The sequence below is a fragment of the Phyllobates terribilis genome, unplaced genomic scaffold (assembly GCF_046119375.1).
Source record: "Phyllobates terribilis strain yellow unplaced genomic scaffold, ASM4611937v1 Scaffold_1__5_contigs__length_1240528914, whole genome shotgun sequence".
NCBI classification, from domain to species: Eukaryota; Metazoa; Chordata; class Amphibia; order Anura; family Dendrobatidae; genus Phyllobates; species Phyllobates terribilis.
In genome coordinates, this window is record NW_027362761.1 from 329,943,834 (window position 1) to 329,957,196 (window position 13,363).

Below are 13,363 nucleotides of genomic sequence, written 5' to 3' on the forward strand. Positions count from 1 at the left end.
AAGGGTATTCTGTTAATAATTATTACTGAATAGCTAATAACTAGATCAGTGGGGGTCTGACCACTCAGACCTTACCGTTCGCCAGAATGGAGCTCTGTTTCACCCATTTGAATAGAGAAAATGTAATGTATGCATGCTACTGCTTTATTCCATTTTTAAGGAAGTAACAAACATAGCTCTAAAGTCCTACAGATTTTGAAAAGAGCAGTAGCGTGCATGGCCGACAACTGACACATAACTCCAGCTCTAGCAGTTGGTTGAGGTCTCAGGGGTAAGACCTACACTGATCTAGCAGTTATCACTCATGCAGTGGATAGGTGATAAATTGCTATTACCAGAATAATTCTATAACATAAATCAAACAGTGATGTGTATGGTAAAAGAGAATAGAAAACAGCTTGGCTTTAACAAAAACAAAATCTCACATAGTGGTGTTGACGTAAAAATATAAACGCTATAGATAATATAGCTGTGAATGTGATGAATTAAAATAAAAATATTCTAGCTTTCCAAACAAGCAAAACACCCACATTTTGACCTAGTTAGAGAACAAATGACACATTATAATTTGTCATGTGTTGTTGTTAATCTGAAATTTTATTTACCTAATTTAAAAGGGATTCTGTCAGCACAGACAGAACCAAAGAGTGGTAATAAATGGTTGCACATCCAGTTGGAAGAATGTCTCAAGTGGGATACCACAAGGCTCTGTCCTGCGCACTGTGTTGATCAACATCTTTATCAATGATTTAGATGAAGGAATTTATTAAATTTGCTGATGATACAAAGCTAGGAAGGATAGCTAATACTAGAGAAGAGAGAGGAGATTCAAAAAGATCTAAACAAACTGGAACTCTGGGCAGCAACTAACAGAATGGTTTTTAACAAGAAGAAATTAAAAATCCTACATCTGGGCAAGAAAATTTAAAAAAGCATATAGAGAATGGGAGGAATAGGGCAAAGCAACAGCACATGTGAAAAAGACTTGCCTATACTAAGGCTAAGTGCCAACGATGCAGAAATGCTCCGGATTTTTCCTGAGCTTTTCTGTATCTCCCTGGCAGAAAAAACGCATGCGGATTGTACGTACGGATTGTACATGCGGATTTTACATGCATTTTTTTCTGCCAGGGACAAGCGGATGTGAAGTGTTTTGATCATGTGATTTCACATGCGGGTTGTCAAGCGCTTTGCAAGCGATTTTAGCATCACTTGGAAAGTGCCTAACAACTTGGTCACACTATATAAAATCCATGCAACCGGCATGGATTTTATATAGTGTGACCAAGTTAGTTAAAAAAAAGAATAAAAATGGTAAAAAATAAAAAAATACATTATACTCACCTTCCGGTGGCCCCCGGTCTCCTTATCCGATGAGTCGGGTCTTCCCGGTGTCTCGCGGTTGTGTAAAAGGACCTGCCATGACGTCATTTAGTCATGTGACAGGTCATGTGACCGCCGACGTCAGCGGTCGCGTGACCCGTCACATGACTAAATTACGTCATGGCAGGTCCTTTTAGACCATCGCAAGCTGCCGGGAAGCCAGGACGCACCATAGAGGAGACCGGGGGCCATCAGAAGGTAAGTATAATGTAAATTTTTTATTTTAATTCTTTTTTTTTTACAGGTACTATGGTATCCGGGTCTGGAGGAGAGTCTCCTCTTCTCCAAACCCGGGTACCATCAGCACATTGAATCGCTTAATATCAGCATGTGCACATGTAGTTATGTGGATATTAAGCGATTCAATGCAAGTCAATGGCAGCAAAAACGCCGCCATTACTCAAAATAATTGGTAGTGCTTCGGATTTTTTCGCAATGATAATCCGCAGCTGAAATTTCCGCAGCATGTGCAAAGCACATGCGGATTATCATTGGGGAACATTGCAGACTTTCTACCAAGCATTTTTTAAGCGTTTCTACAGCGGAAATGCCGCTGCGGAAAAGCTTAAAAAATGCATAGTGGGCACACAGCCTAATAGATCACAGATTGAACATGAGTCAACAGTGTGTTGTAGCAGCAAAAAAAGGCAAACACAATTCTGGATTGTATTAACAGAATCATACAGTCTAGATCAGGTGAAGTAATTATCCCCCTCTACTCCTCTTTGGTCAGGCCTCATCTGGAATACTGTGTCCAGTTCTGGGCCCCACATCTTAAAAAAGACATGAAGAAACTGGAGCAAATTCAGAGAAGAGAGACCAAAATGGTGTCCTGTGAGGAACAGTTAGAGGATTTGGGAATGTTTAGCTTGCACAAGAGAAGACTGAGAGGAGACTTAATAGCTGTCTACAAATATATCAAGGGCTGTCACACTGTAGAGGGATCAGCTTTATTCTCATTTGCATAAAGAAAGACTAAAAGCAATGGGATGAAACTGAATGGGAGAAGATACAGATTAGATATTAGAAAAAAATTTTTGACAGTGAGGGTGAATCCTGCCATGAGAGGTGGTGAGTTCTCCTTCAATGGAAGTCTTCAACAGAGGCTGAGATGATTTAGTAAATCCTGCATTGAGCAGGTGATTGGACCAGATGACCCTAGACGACCCCTCCAACTCTAACATTCTATGATTCTATGAATGACCGTTCAAACTAAGTACAGGCGCCGGTGCTTCATGGCGGGTCAAATCTCTTCCCTCCTGCTTGTTTCCCTCTATTTCCCTCTTCTTTGATTGATAGCTTTGGCTTCATAGAACAAGACAAGGGCAGAGATCAATGGAAAAAAAGAAAGTGGCAAGGTGTAGTTAAATAATTGTCCACGCCATGATGCACCGAGCACCTGTACTTGGTTTGAACAGTCATTCTATGCTGACAAAGTCCCTTTAAGACCCTCTAAGGACCAGATTTTTTTTTCATGTATCGTAATTAGAGATGAGCAAATATTTAAAATTTTCTAGCTTTTCTGAATTTTTATCACAAATTTGATTCATGGCAACCCGGAAAAGAATTCCAACAAACAAGATGACCGCACAAAATATATACAGAACCAGAGCTTTCAGTCTCTGTTTAGCCTCCTCCTGCACCAACATATCTGACCACAGAAAATTGTTTGGCTTGACATTGGCTTTCTTTTTTCTTTATTTCTATTACCTATGCCACAGCACTCCTCCTCTTATGACATCACCTCCTCATCAATCCGATCTGGTTCTTAGGTCCCATCCAACACATAATCATCATCATTAACTTGGCTGACAATTATCTCAATGTGGAAAATGTCCTAAGCTCCTTGCCTCCCAACTGATTCCCACCTCTAGCTTTGCCCTGAATTAGAGTGGCTTTACCAACTTGACAGCTACTACCAGTGCGCCTGGACCATGGCTGACAAGGCCACTGACACAGCTTGCCATTTGAGTCATTTTCTCCATCTCCTCTGCTCCATCTAATCCAAACACAAAATCGGACTGTTCATCTCATCCAGTAAATCAACTGGAAGTAATTGTTTTTATGAAATATCTCCCATAGCCCCTATAGTGCTTTGGCTTAATGAACTAATTGAAACTCTACAATGTAAAATATAAACCGTTATTGTGGCATAGCATGAATGTGCAGAAGACTGATTCCAACTGATTGTTTCATTTTCAGAGGCAATATCATTCTGTGTGCTGTGTTGGTGCTGCTGCTGCTCCAGCGTTCTTATAGTAATATGCCATAGTATGGTTTTCTTTTCCCCCTCTACATAACCCTGTCCATTACTACTGCCACATTTTCTTTCATGATACATTTTTTTGCTACAATATAATTAATTTTTGTCACTGTTTTCATCCACTATTTTCCCATTCAGAAGAAGTACTGAACAAGAAAGACAGACTTTAGGAGTTAGATAGTCTCATTAAATGTTTTGATTTTTTATACTTTTATTTTTATTTCCCCATTCCCAAAAAGGAATGAATAGAAAATGCTACATGTCCAAATCACATCCAAAAAGCTCATAGGGGTAAAAAGCCATAGTATTGGTGCGGCTTACACAAATCTCAAATTTAACTTCTAAAACAAGTATAAAAAAGAACTATGATATAGACCGTTTGTGATATAGACAGTTGCAATTAACTGTCTATATTTTTTTTATTTATTTAGTATTTTTTTTAAAACAACTATTTTATTCCCAAAAATGATTGAACAAGAAATCCATTAACCTAGTACCATAGTTTGTGACACATGCACTTTGTCGGCCAGACACAAAGTTTAGTTTTTTTATGAAATATTGTTGACTTGTTGCCTGCTTCTGCATGAAGAATGAAAAAAAAAAATAATTGAAATGCAGCAGCTGCCAGTTTCTTTATATTGCTGTGTGATCAATCAATGGCACTGCTGCTGACAGATCTCCTCCGTCTCTCCTCCCTTTCTATATTATTCTCACATTACTACACTAATCTTTTTCGCTACTGCAGTTAAACAAAAAATACTGTCTGCAGTAGGCATGAGCGAACACTTCAATGTTCGGTTCGGAAAAGTTCGCCGAGCAAATTGATATTCGCAGAATTTATTCGCCGAATGTTCGTCGAACATTTCCGAATCCCATAGAAGTCAATGGGGGACCAAAAAATGCATAGACAACACCTTGAAACGGGACCAAAAGCTGCCAAAACACATCAAATTAGGGTAGTGCCATCAACTGACCCAGAGTACAAGTACTATAATTATTATTACTGTGACAGCAACATTTATTCAGTTGCGCTTTACATGTCACCGACTGGTACAACAGGAGAGAGGACCCTGTCTGCGAGGGCGCACTGTCACGGATGTGGTTTGTAGAACCACTGTGCCACGGACCCCGGAGAGCCTGGAGGGGCGTGACTAACCGGACTGTTCACTAGAGCCTCTAATGTGAGGTTTAACTTGGCTCCCGATGAACGCCAGGTGCCACTCCTGGACAGACCAACGGACGCGCAGCAGCTGGACCCAGTAGGACAGACTAGATGGTGCAGCAGGCAGAGTCTGCATCAGAGTGTAGTAGACAGAGTCTGTATCAGAGTGCAGCAGGCAGAGTCTGTATCAGAGTGCAGCAGGCAGAGTCTGTATCAGAGTGCAGCAGGCAGAGTCTGTATCAGGAGAGCAGCAGACAGAGTCTGTATCAGGAGTGCAGCAGGCATAGTCTGTATAAGGAGTGCAGCAGGCAGAGTCTGTATCAGGAGTGCAGCAGGCAGAGTCTGTATCAGGAGTGCAGCAGGCAGAGTCTGTATTAGAGTGCAGCAGGCAAATTCTGTATCAGAGTGCAGCAGGCAGAGTCTGTATCAGAGTGCAGCAGGCAGAGTTTGTATTAGGAGAGCAGCAGACAGAGTCTATATCAGGAGTGCAGCAGGCAGAGTCTGTATCAGGAGTGCAGCAAGGACTGGTACACAACCTTACACAACTTAGACTGCAGAACAGGAAGGTTCCACTACAGCCAACCCAATAGATGGAGACCCAATCAAGATTCTCCACATTTAAAAAAAATAGTGGCAGACACTAGCAATGTCTAATCAATTTCACTACAGTATAAATAGTGTAAATAAGATCCACACTTCTTCCAGTACAGCCAACCCAGGCGATGGAGACTTAACCAGGAGTGTTCATATTGCCCTAAATGAGGGCCTAACACCACCGAAGTGGCATCAGTGTCATCAGACTACAAGTAGTTTAATGCAGACCCATACCTGTCCCACTACAGCCAACCCAGGAGATGCTGACTCAATCGAAAGTGTTTACATTTTAAAAAATTGGGCCTAAGACCACCATTTCTGTGGCCAACAGATTGGAGATGGTGGGGTTCAACCCTTTCGCTTTGTCACGTGTAGGATGAAGCAATCTTTGACATGACCACAACAGTGGGATTGAGGGCTGGCTGCAGTGCTGAGAGAGGGCAGAGTACGGTGAAACGGACAAACCGATAGACCATGAGTGAGGTGCAGGCGGAGATGTTAGAGTGGATTGAGAAACGTGTGGTGTGCTCAGTGAAACAAACACAGCAGGCCTGTCCGCTTCACTTACAGCTGATGGGCTGTCACTCAGCCTAACTGCAGGGGGTATACAGCTGGTTCAGTCAGACACCTGCGTGACACAAGTTGGTATGATAAGAGAGGAGGAGGAAGAAGCGGCAGAGGTGTTTGATGGAGCAGCTGATGGTTGTTTATTGAAAATCAATAACTATAGAAATGCATGGAGACCAAAACCTCTTCCAGTACAGACAACCCAAGAGGTGGATACTTAACCAGGAGTGTTCACATTGCCATAAATGAGGGCCTAACACCACCAAAGTGGCATAAATGTTCTCAGACTACAAGTAGTTTAATGCAGACCCAAACCTGTCCCACTACAGCCAACCCAATGGATGGAGACACAATCAGAATTCTCCACATTTCCCAAGATTAGGGACTAAAACCTGCAGCAGCAGCAGCAAGAGCAGGCACAGAAGCCATATCACAGACTGCAATTTCAAAGGATCAATGCAGCACACTCAAAATGACAACATCGCCTACTCTGTGCAATCTGCAATTGGGGTGCAAAAGTCCTTGGAGATCCATGACTTGATCATCTTAATGAAATTTAGGAGGTCTACACTTTCAGGGGACAGCCAGGTGCGCTTATCCGTCAAGATACTACCAGCAGTGCTGAAGACACATTCAGAGAGAACGCTGGCTGCCGGGCATAATAAAACCTCCAAGGCGTGAGAGGCGAGCTCAAGCCATTCATCCATTTTTGAAGACCAAAATGTAAAAGGGTCAAAATCCTCCCTGATGGTAGTCATATTAAGCTCTAGTTACTCCTTCACCATCTTCTCCAGTCGTTCATCACGTGTCAGACTTGTACTCTGTTGTGCTGGTGCACGAACTGGTGCAAAAATGTGCGAAAGTACTCCCAGAAATTGCTTCTGCCACTTACTCTGCAGCTGCTGCTAATGCTTTGGCATTGACAAACTAAAGTGCCGGAGGTTGAAAGACTACAGCTGCGATGCACACTGTGTGCCTCACTGTTTTCTTGGGGAAAACCTCTTTTAAAGTTGCTAAAAAGCTTGTTTCGATACTCCAACATAAGCAGGTCCCTTTCCAGGGCGGGAAGCATCTGGCAAAATTGACTCTTAAATCGTGGATCTAACATAGTGCTACCCAGTAGTGAGCATTATTTTGAATCCTTACTATACAAGGATCATGTTGCAGATAGTGTATCAAGAAGGCACTCATGTGTCGGCCTCTTCCAGGAGGTCCAAAGCCAGGCTGTGTTGTGGGCTGCATAACAATGATGCTTGTTTCCTCCATCCCCTCCTGCAAACCACGTTCAAACGACAGGGGATGATTATCCTCTTCATTATCTGACAGCTGCTTGCCCATCACCTCTTCCTCCTACATTAGTTCCTCAGTTCTTGCACCTTCACTAACAGTTTGCCTGGTATCACCAAACCCCCTCGATCGCTTTAATCCACCATCACTTGGCATCCGCCTGTGTGACAACAGTCTGTAAATTTGAGACATTGGTGTCCCTTCCGCATTCTCCTCTTCTTCTGGACCCACCACCTCCTACCGCAGGTCATTCAAGGTTTGCTCCAGCATGTATATGACCGGAATAATGATGCTGATGACGGCATCGTCAGCGCTAACCAGTTCAGTAGCCATTTCAAAACCATGCAAAAGGGTGCAGAAGTCCTTAATCTGTTCCCACTCCGAAACGTGATATGCCCCAAGTCCGTACTGCGTTGCCCCAAGCTATACGTCATGACATACAGCATCAGAGCTCATTGCTGCTGGCACAGTCGCTGCAACATGTGCAGAGTGGAATTCCACCGCGTCGGCACATCGCAGATAAACCTGTTAACTGGCACGGACAAAGACTTCTGTATCGATGCAAGTCGATGACATGAGGGGTGCGAACGACGGAAGTGAGCACACAGCTTCTGTACTTTGTGAAGCAGCTCATCCAGGCCAGGATAGAGGCGGAGAAATCGCTGTACCACCTGGTTGAGGACGTGAGCCATGCAAGGCATGTGTATGAGCTTGCCTCGGCCTAGGGCCGCTAACAGGTTTTATCGCACACGGCCTTCCCTGGCTCCAGGTTCAGCGGAAACAGTCATTGCTCAAACTGAGCCTGGAGAGCTGCCCACAACTCTTCACCCATATGACTGCGATCTCCAAGGCATATTAATTTGAAGACTGCCTGATTACGGTGAGCCCTGATTGCGCAGTACTGAGGTGGTGTGTATTCGCTCTGCACCCTTGGAACGCGTATCTCGTTAAGACTGAGGTTGAGTGTGCAGGTGGAGGCCCTAGAGGAGGTGTGGAACGCAGAAGCAGCGGAGGAAGTGGGAAATACAGAGGTTTCTTCTGGAAGCCTTGAGGATTCCAAGATTTGTGAAGCAGCCCCTTCCCCGCCTGCCCCCAAAGCCACCAGAGTCACCAAGTACCCAGTAAGCGAGATGTAATGCCCTTGGCCATGCTCACTCGTCCAGATGGCTGTGATGAAATGCACCCTGGCACACGTAGATTTAGACACGGAACGGGTGATGTTGTCTGCGACATGCAGGCACAGCTTTCTTAGAGAAGTAATGGTGACTGAGCAACTGGTACTGGGGGACTGCGACGGCCATCAGTTTTCGGAAACCGTCCGTATCTACCAAGGCGGAAAGGCAGCATTTCCGTGGCCAACAGATTGGATATGGTGGAGTTCAACCTCTTAGCTTTGTCATGCATAGGATGAAACAATCTTTTACGTGACCACAACTGTGGGACCGAGGGCTGGCTAAGGTGCTGAGAGAGGGAGGAGTATGGTGAACCGGAAAAACTGGTGGAGCGTGAGTGAGGTGCAGATGTTACGGTAAATTGAGAAACATGCAGTGTGCTCGGTGAAACAAGCCCCGCAGGTGTGTCCGCTTCCATTACAGCTGACGGGCTGTCACTCAGTCTGACTGGAGCGTGTAAATAACTGGAGTTTCTGCAATGGGAGACCTGCGTGACAATACTTGGCATGGTAACAGAGGAGGTGTTATGATCTGCAACAACTACGAAGGAAAGAAGGGGAAAGCTTTCCCTACAGTAAGACTAAGCTGAATCCCTACAATGTAGAGGGCTGCCTGTTCCTTGTCAACAGACCCGCCTTAGTCCTAGACTAGTCTGAACGAAGACCTATAGAATAAAGGGGAGTGGTCCCTAAAAGAACTAAGAACTGGTACAAAAATGGGACACCTCCTGAACAGAGAGAGTTGTTGCAGAACACAAAAAGATAAACTGACAAAAAGGTACTAGAGGTCCCAAGGAACCAAGCGAACTGACAGAGATAGGCACTGAAGCACCTGTCTAGCAAAACAGTCAGACAACACTGCAGTCCAGCACAGCCAAAAAGGCGGAGCTGGAATATAAAGGCAGATGGTCACGTGACCGCAAAACACAAGATGTCAAAAACAAACAGGAGGGTTCTAACAGGAGGAGGAAGAAGCAGCGGATGCATTGGATGGGGCAGCTGATTGTTGTTGAGGTGCGCTGGTCCGCATTTCAGAGTGGTAAGATTCCCGAGAGTTGGCTTTTCCTTTGCAGTGACAAAAAAGGCCCATGCTAGGCAACCCTTGCTGCCCCTGCGAGCTGCAGACCCATGATCGCTGCTGGCCACAGCCACGGTTGTGGCTAAGGATGCAGTGCTCCTCGTGCTTGCATCACTCCGTGTCTGCGCTGTAGGGTGAAGTGTAACCTCCTCGTCTTCCTCCTTCACATCCTCAGATGAGCTACTCGGTTGCATGACTCTGAGTTCACACCAAGTAGGATCTTCAACCCTGCCATCATCCAATGTGTTATCCCATTCCTTGCCCTCAGAGTGACCCCTCTCTTCTTGTTGCCCTGACTGCACAATACAGTCCCCATGAGCCTCAGGTATCTGAGTCTCATCGGGATCACCTCTCTCCCCTGCAGTTAACGTCTGGTGACAAGGGTCAGGAACCTGCTCTGACCCTACTTCGTCCTGCCCCAAATCCAAGCTAAAAAAAATTTGGGCATCGGTGCAGATGTTTTCCTCCCCTTGACTCTGTGACTGCTTGGAGTACACTTCTGATGCCCATGGTGTAGAATGAGTGAAGAGTTCTACAGACTCGCTCATCTGTGGTTCGCTACAGTGAGTTGGGCAGTTGGCCAGTTGTGACGCGGTGGGAAGCATGGGTAATTGGGGTTCCACCTCTGTGGACTGTACTGAATGTGATGTTGAGATGGAGGAAGAAGAGGAGAGGCCACTGGAAGCAGAGCTTGGCATCCACTGGAGCACCTGCTCTTTCTGGGCCTTATCAACAAGGCGTATTGCTGCGTGGCTGTCAAAGGAAGGGAGTGCAGTAGGCTTCCACTATCATAAGTTGTCAGTTGTCTTTGGATAGGACCTGTTTGTGTTGGTTCACTAGTACTTTCACTTACCATGTACCCCACGTACACCTTGAATACCAAGCCTATTCCCCCTTCCACCACGCCCTCTCTTTTTCCCACTCATGTTGGTCAGATACAGTGGTAAGAGCACGCAATTAACTAAAGAAAAATACATTTTTTTCCTGTGCAATATCTCAGCACACACCTGAATTTCAGCGACACTAAATGACAAGGTAAGATATGGCCTGCCATATAACGTTACTAACAGACAAAAGAAATTTGTTAGTGTGCATTAGGCCGATTAAACCTACGAGATATTCTCCAAACAATTTCAAAACTGAGATGCTTCCTGCTGTATTACTTTAGGAACAGAAGAATTTTTTTTTTAATATAGTTGAGGCCAGTATGACATAGAATATATGCTCCAAAATATTTTAAACTCAGATCTAGCCAGCTGCATCACTTTACTCAGAGCAAAAAATATTTTTGGGTTACTCTGCATAAGCTCTGCGTCCAGTTGACTTTGACTGCCACTGACGTAGTAGCCGACTTATAGCACTATATGACTTTTGGCACAGGAAAAAAATATTTTTTGGACTGGGTCTAGTAAGAGAAAAATTTATTTTTTTTACTCTGAAACCACCTGAAGTTCAACTCCACTAAAATAGTATCTGACACTAAAAAAAACTTTAGTGCACACAGCTTTCAATATCACAATAACAACAGAAAAAAAACAGTTTTTGTGCTCTGCAATAAGAAGCTCTGCAGACTGTGCAGAGCACAATTTCAACCCCACTAAAAGAAAAGGTGCACTGCGCTTGTTTGATCATATTAGCAAGTGCCAAAAAAGATTCAAGGTATACTGAGACATGGAGCTCTATACCAGCCGTGCACAGCACTATTGTGTAGCATGGATCCTCTGTTTCTGTCAGAATCTCAGTATTTGCACAAGAACACCAAAAATGTGCTGCAACGGCGGTTGCAGAGGTAAACAGGCCAGGAATTATCTACACTATCTGACTACCACACAAGCGCCCATCTATCTAGCTAATATCTCTCATTACACAAGAGAACATTGAGCTGCGTCTGTCTCCAGAAGTGACATGGATATAATGGCGCTGAGGGAACATGGCCGCTTTTTATATTGAGAGAACATATGATTTCTGCAGCCAATTGCAGAAGTCCTTATGTCTGGACAGTGTAGATGCTTCCTGCGCTATGATTGGCTGGCCGCGTTTTCCTCAGTTAAAGTTACCGCCCACGGGAAAAAACAAACAAACAGTGCCCCGCTGATCTGACCTGTTCTAAGCTCTCCACAGCCCCCACACTCACCTGGCACATGTCATCGCTCATCATACACTTGCACTATGCAAACAAAACTGTTAAAAACGTCGTGATTGCCCTGTATTTGCGGTCCCACGCAAATTCATCTAACTTTTCCGATTTTAAGAAAATTTGCTTTACTTTGCGTTCACGAATCCGAATGTGCCATATTCTTGCCGAACATTCACCGAACAAATTCGCTCAACACTAGTCTGTAGTACTTGTCCAATGTTTTATGGCTTTCTTTCCCTTTCTCCATAGCTAAGCTGTGAAGGCACTTTCACTGCCCCAGCTTTTGTACAGGCTATGATAGTCCTTCCTCATTGGCTCTGCTATACCATGTGATGTGATAGCTGCAAATAATTATCAGGATGTTTGCCCAGCTGTGCCTAAAAGTCATGTGAGCCTTCTCATTGTATAAAATGGTGGTGGGCATTTTTTGTGATTCATGCAACATTCATGAGTCACAAATGTAATTCACATCAATTTTATTTACTCATCTCTGATATGTAAGACCAAAGTACTTGATTTTTCTTATGATGGTGTACTGCCCAACATTTTACCTTAAAGAAAAATATTCTTTTTTCTAAATGATCTAGTCCATACATTGCTTGAATAAACTTACTCTGGCACAACTATTTGCAGTTGTTATCGACCTACTTATTGTATGACAAATGTAAATGAGAAGAATGCCAAAAATGTAAATTTGTCATGATCCTTAGGCTGGTTTCGGCAGCCAAAGTAAAATGTGACCCAGTTAGATCTGCAATTTGCCGATGTAAATTGCTCCATGTAGAAGAGCTCGATGAACTTGCCCACATAGCAGATAAGTGCAGGAGCTGCCTGATATTTACATACCCTAGTTTGGTCAATAAATCAGACCATAATAGTGCCTGCTGCAGTTTTTTCCATGCAGACAATTGGTCTATGTGGAAAATCAGCATACCGGCATTAATGGATCTGTTTGCTTTATGAATGTGGTTTGTGGTGTACAAGGACAGCACACGTACTTTAACTAGACAGGCAAATACTGAGGTAGTAAAGCAGTTGGTTGTCTAGGTTCTAAACATTCATGGGTGGTTAGGCACTTTATTGCATTATCAACGCACCTAAAAACATAGCTTATGAACAGCCCATTAATGATTTTTTGCAATATTGCCGACAGTTAAATAGACCTTGCATTTTATATTGCTTAATAATGCAGATTTTATAACATTTTGAATAGATTTATGTATAAAAACTTGCATGTCTTTTTTCAATCTGCACTTCACACAAACAAACCAAAATTAGCTGAAGTTATATGTCAGCAACTTAAAGGGCTCAGGCAAGAAATGATTAAATCTTTTCAAATTTAGATTCATCACGTTCGGCAAATGTTTTTTAAAAAAATCTATTCATAGGGAATCAATTTGCTGTGAAACGCAAAATTGCAAAACCTCCAACTGCACTGAAAGAAAAAAGGCCGTAAAAAGAAAGATTTTTCTGTGATATATATATATACACACTGCTCAAAAAAATAAAGGGAACACTTAAACAACAGAATATAACTCCTATTAAATCAAACTTCTGTGAAATCAAACTGTCCACTTAGGAAGCAACACTGATTGACAATCAATTTCACATGCTGTTGTGCAAATGGAATAGACAATAGATGGAAATTATTGGCAATTATCAAGGCACACTCAATAAAGGAGTGGTTCTGCAGGTGGGGACCACAGACCACATCTCAGTAC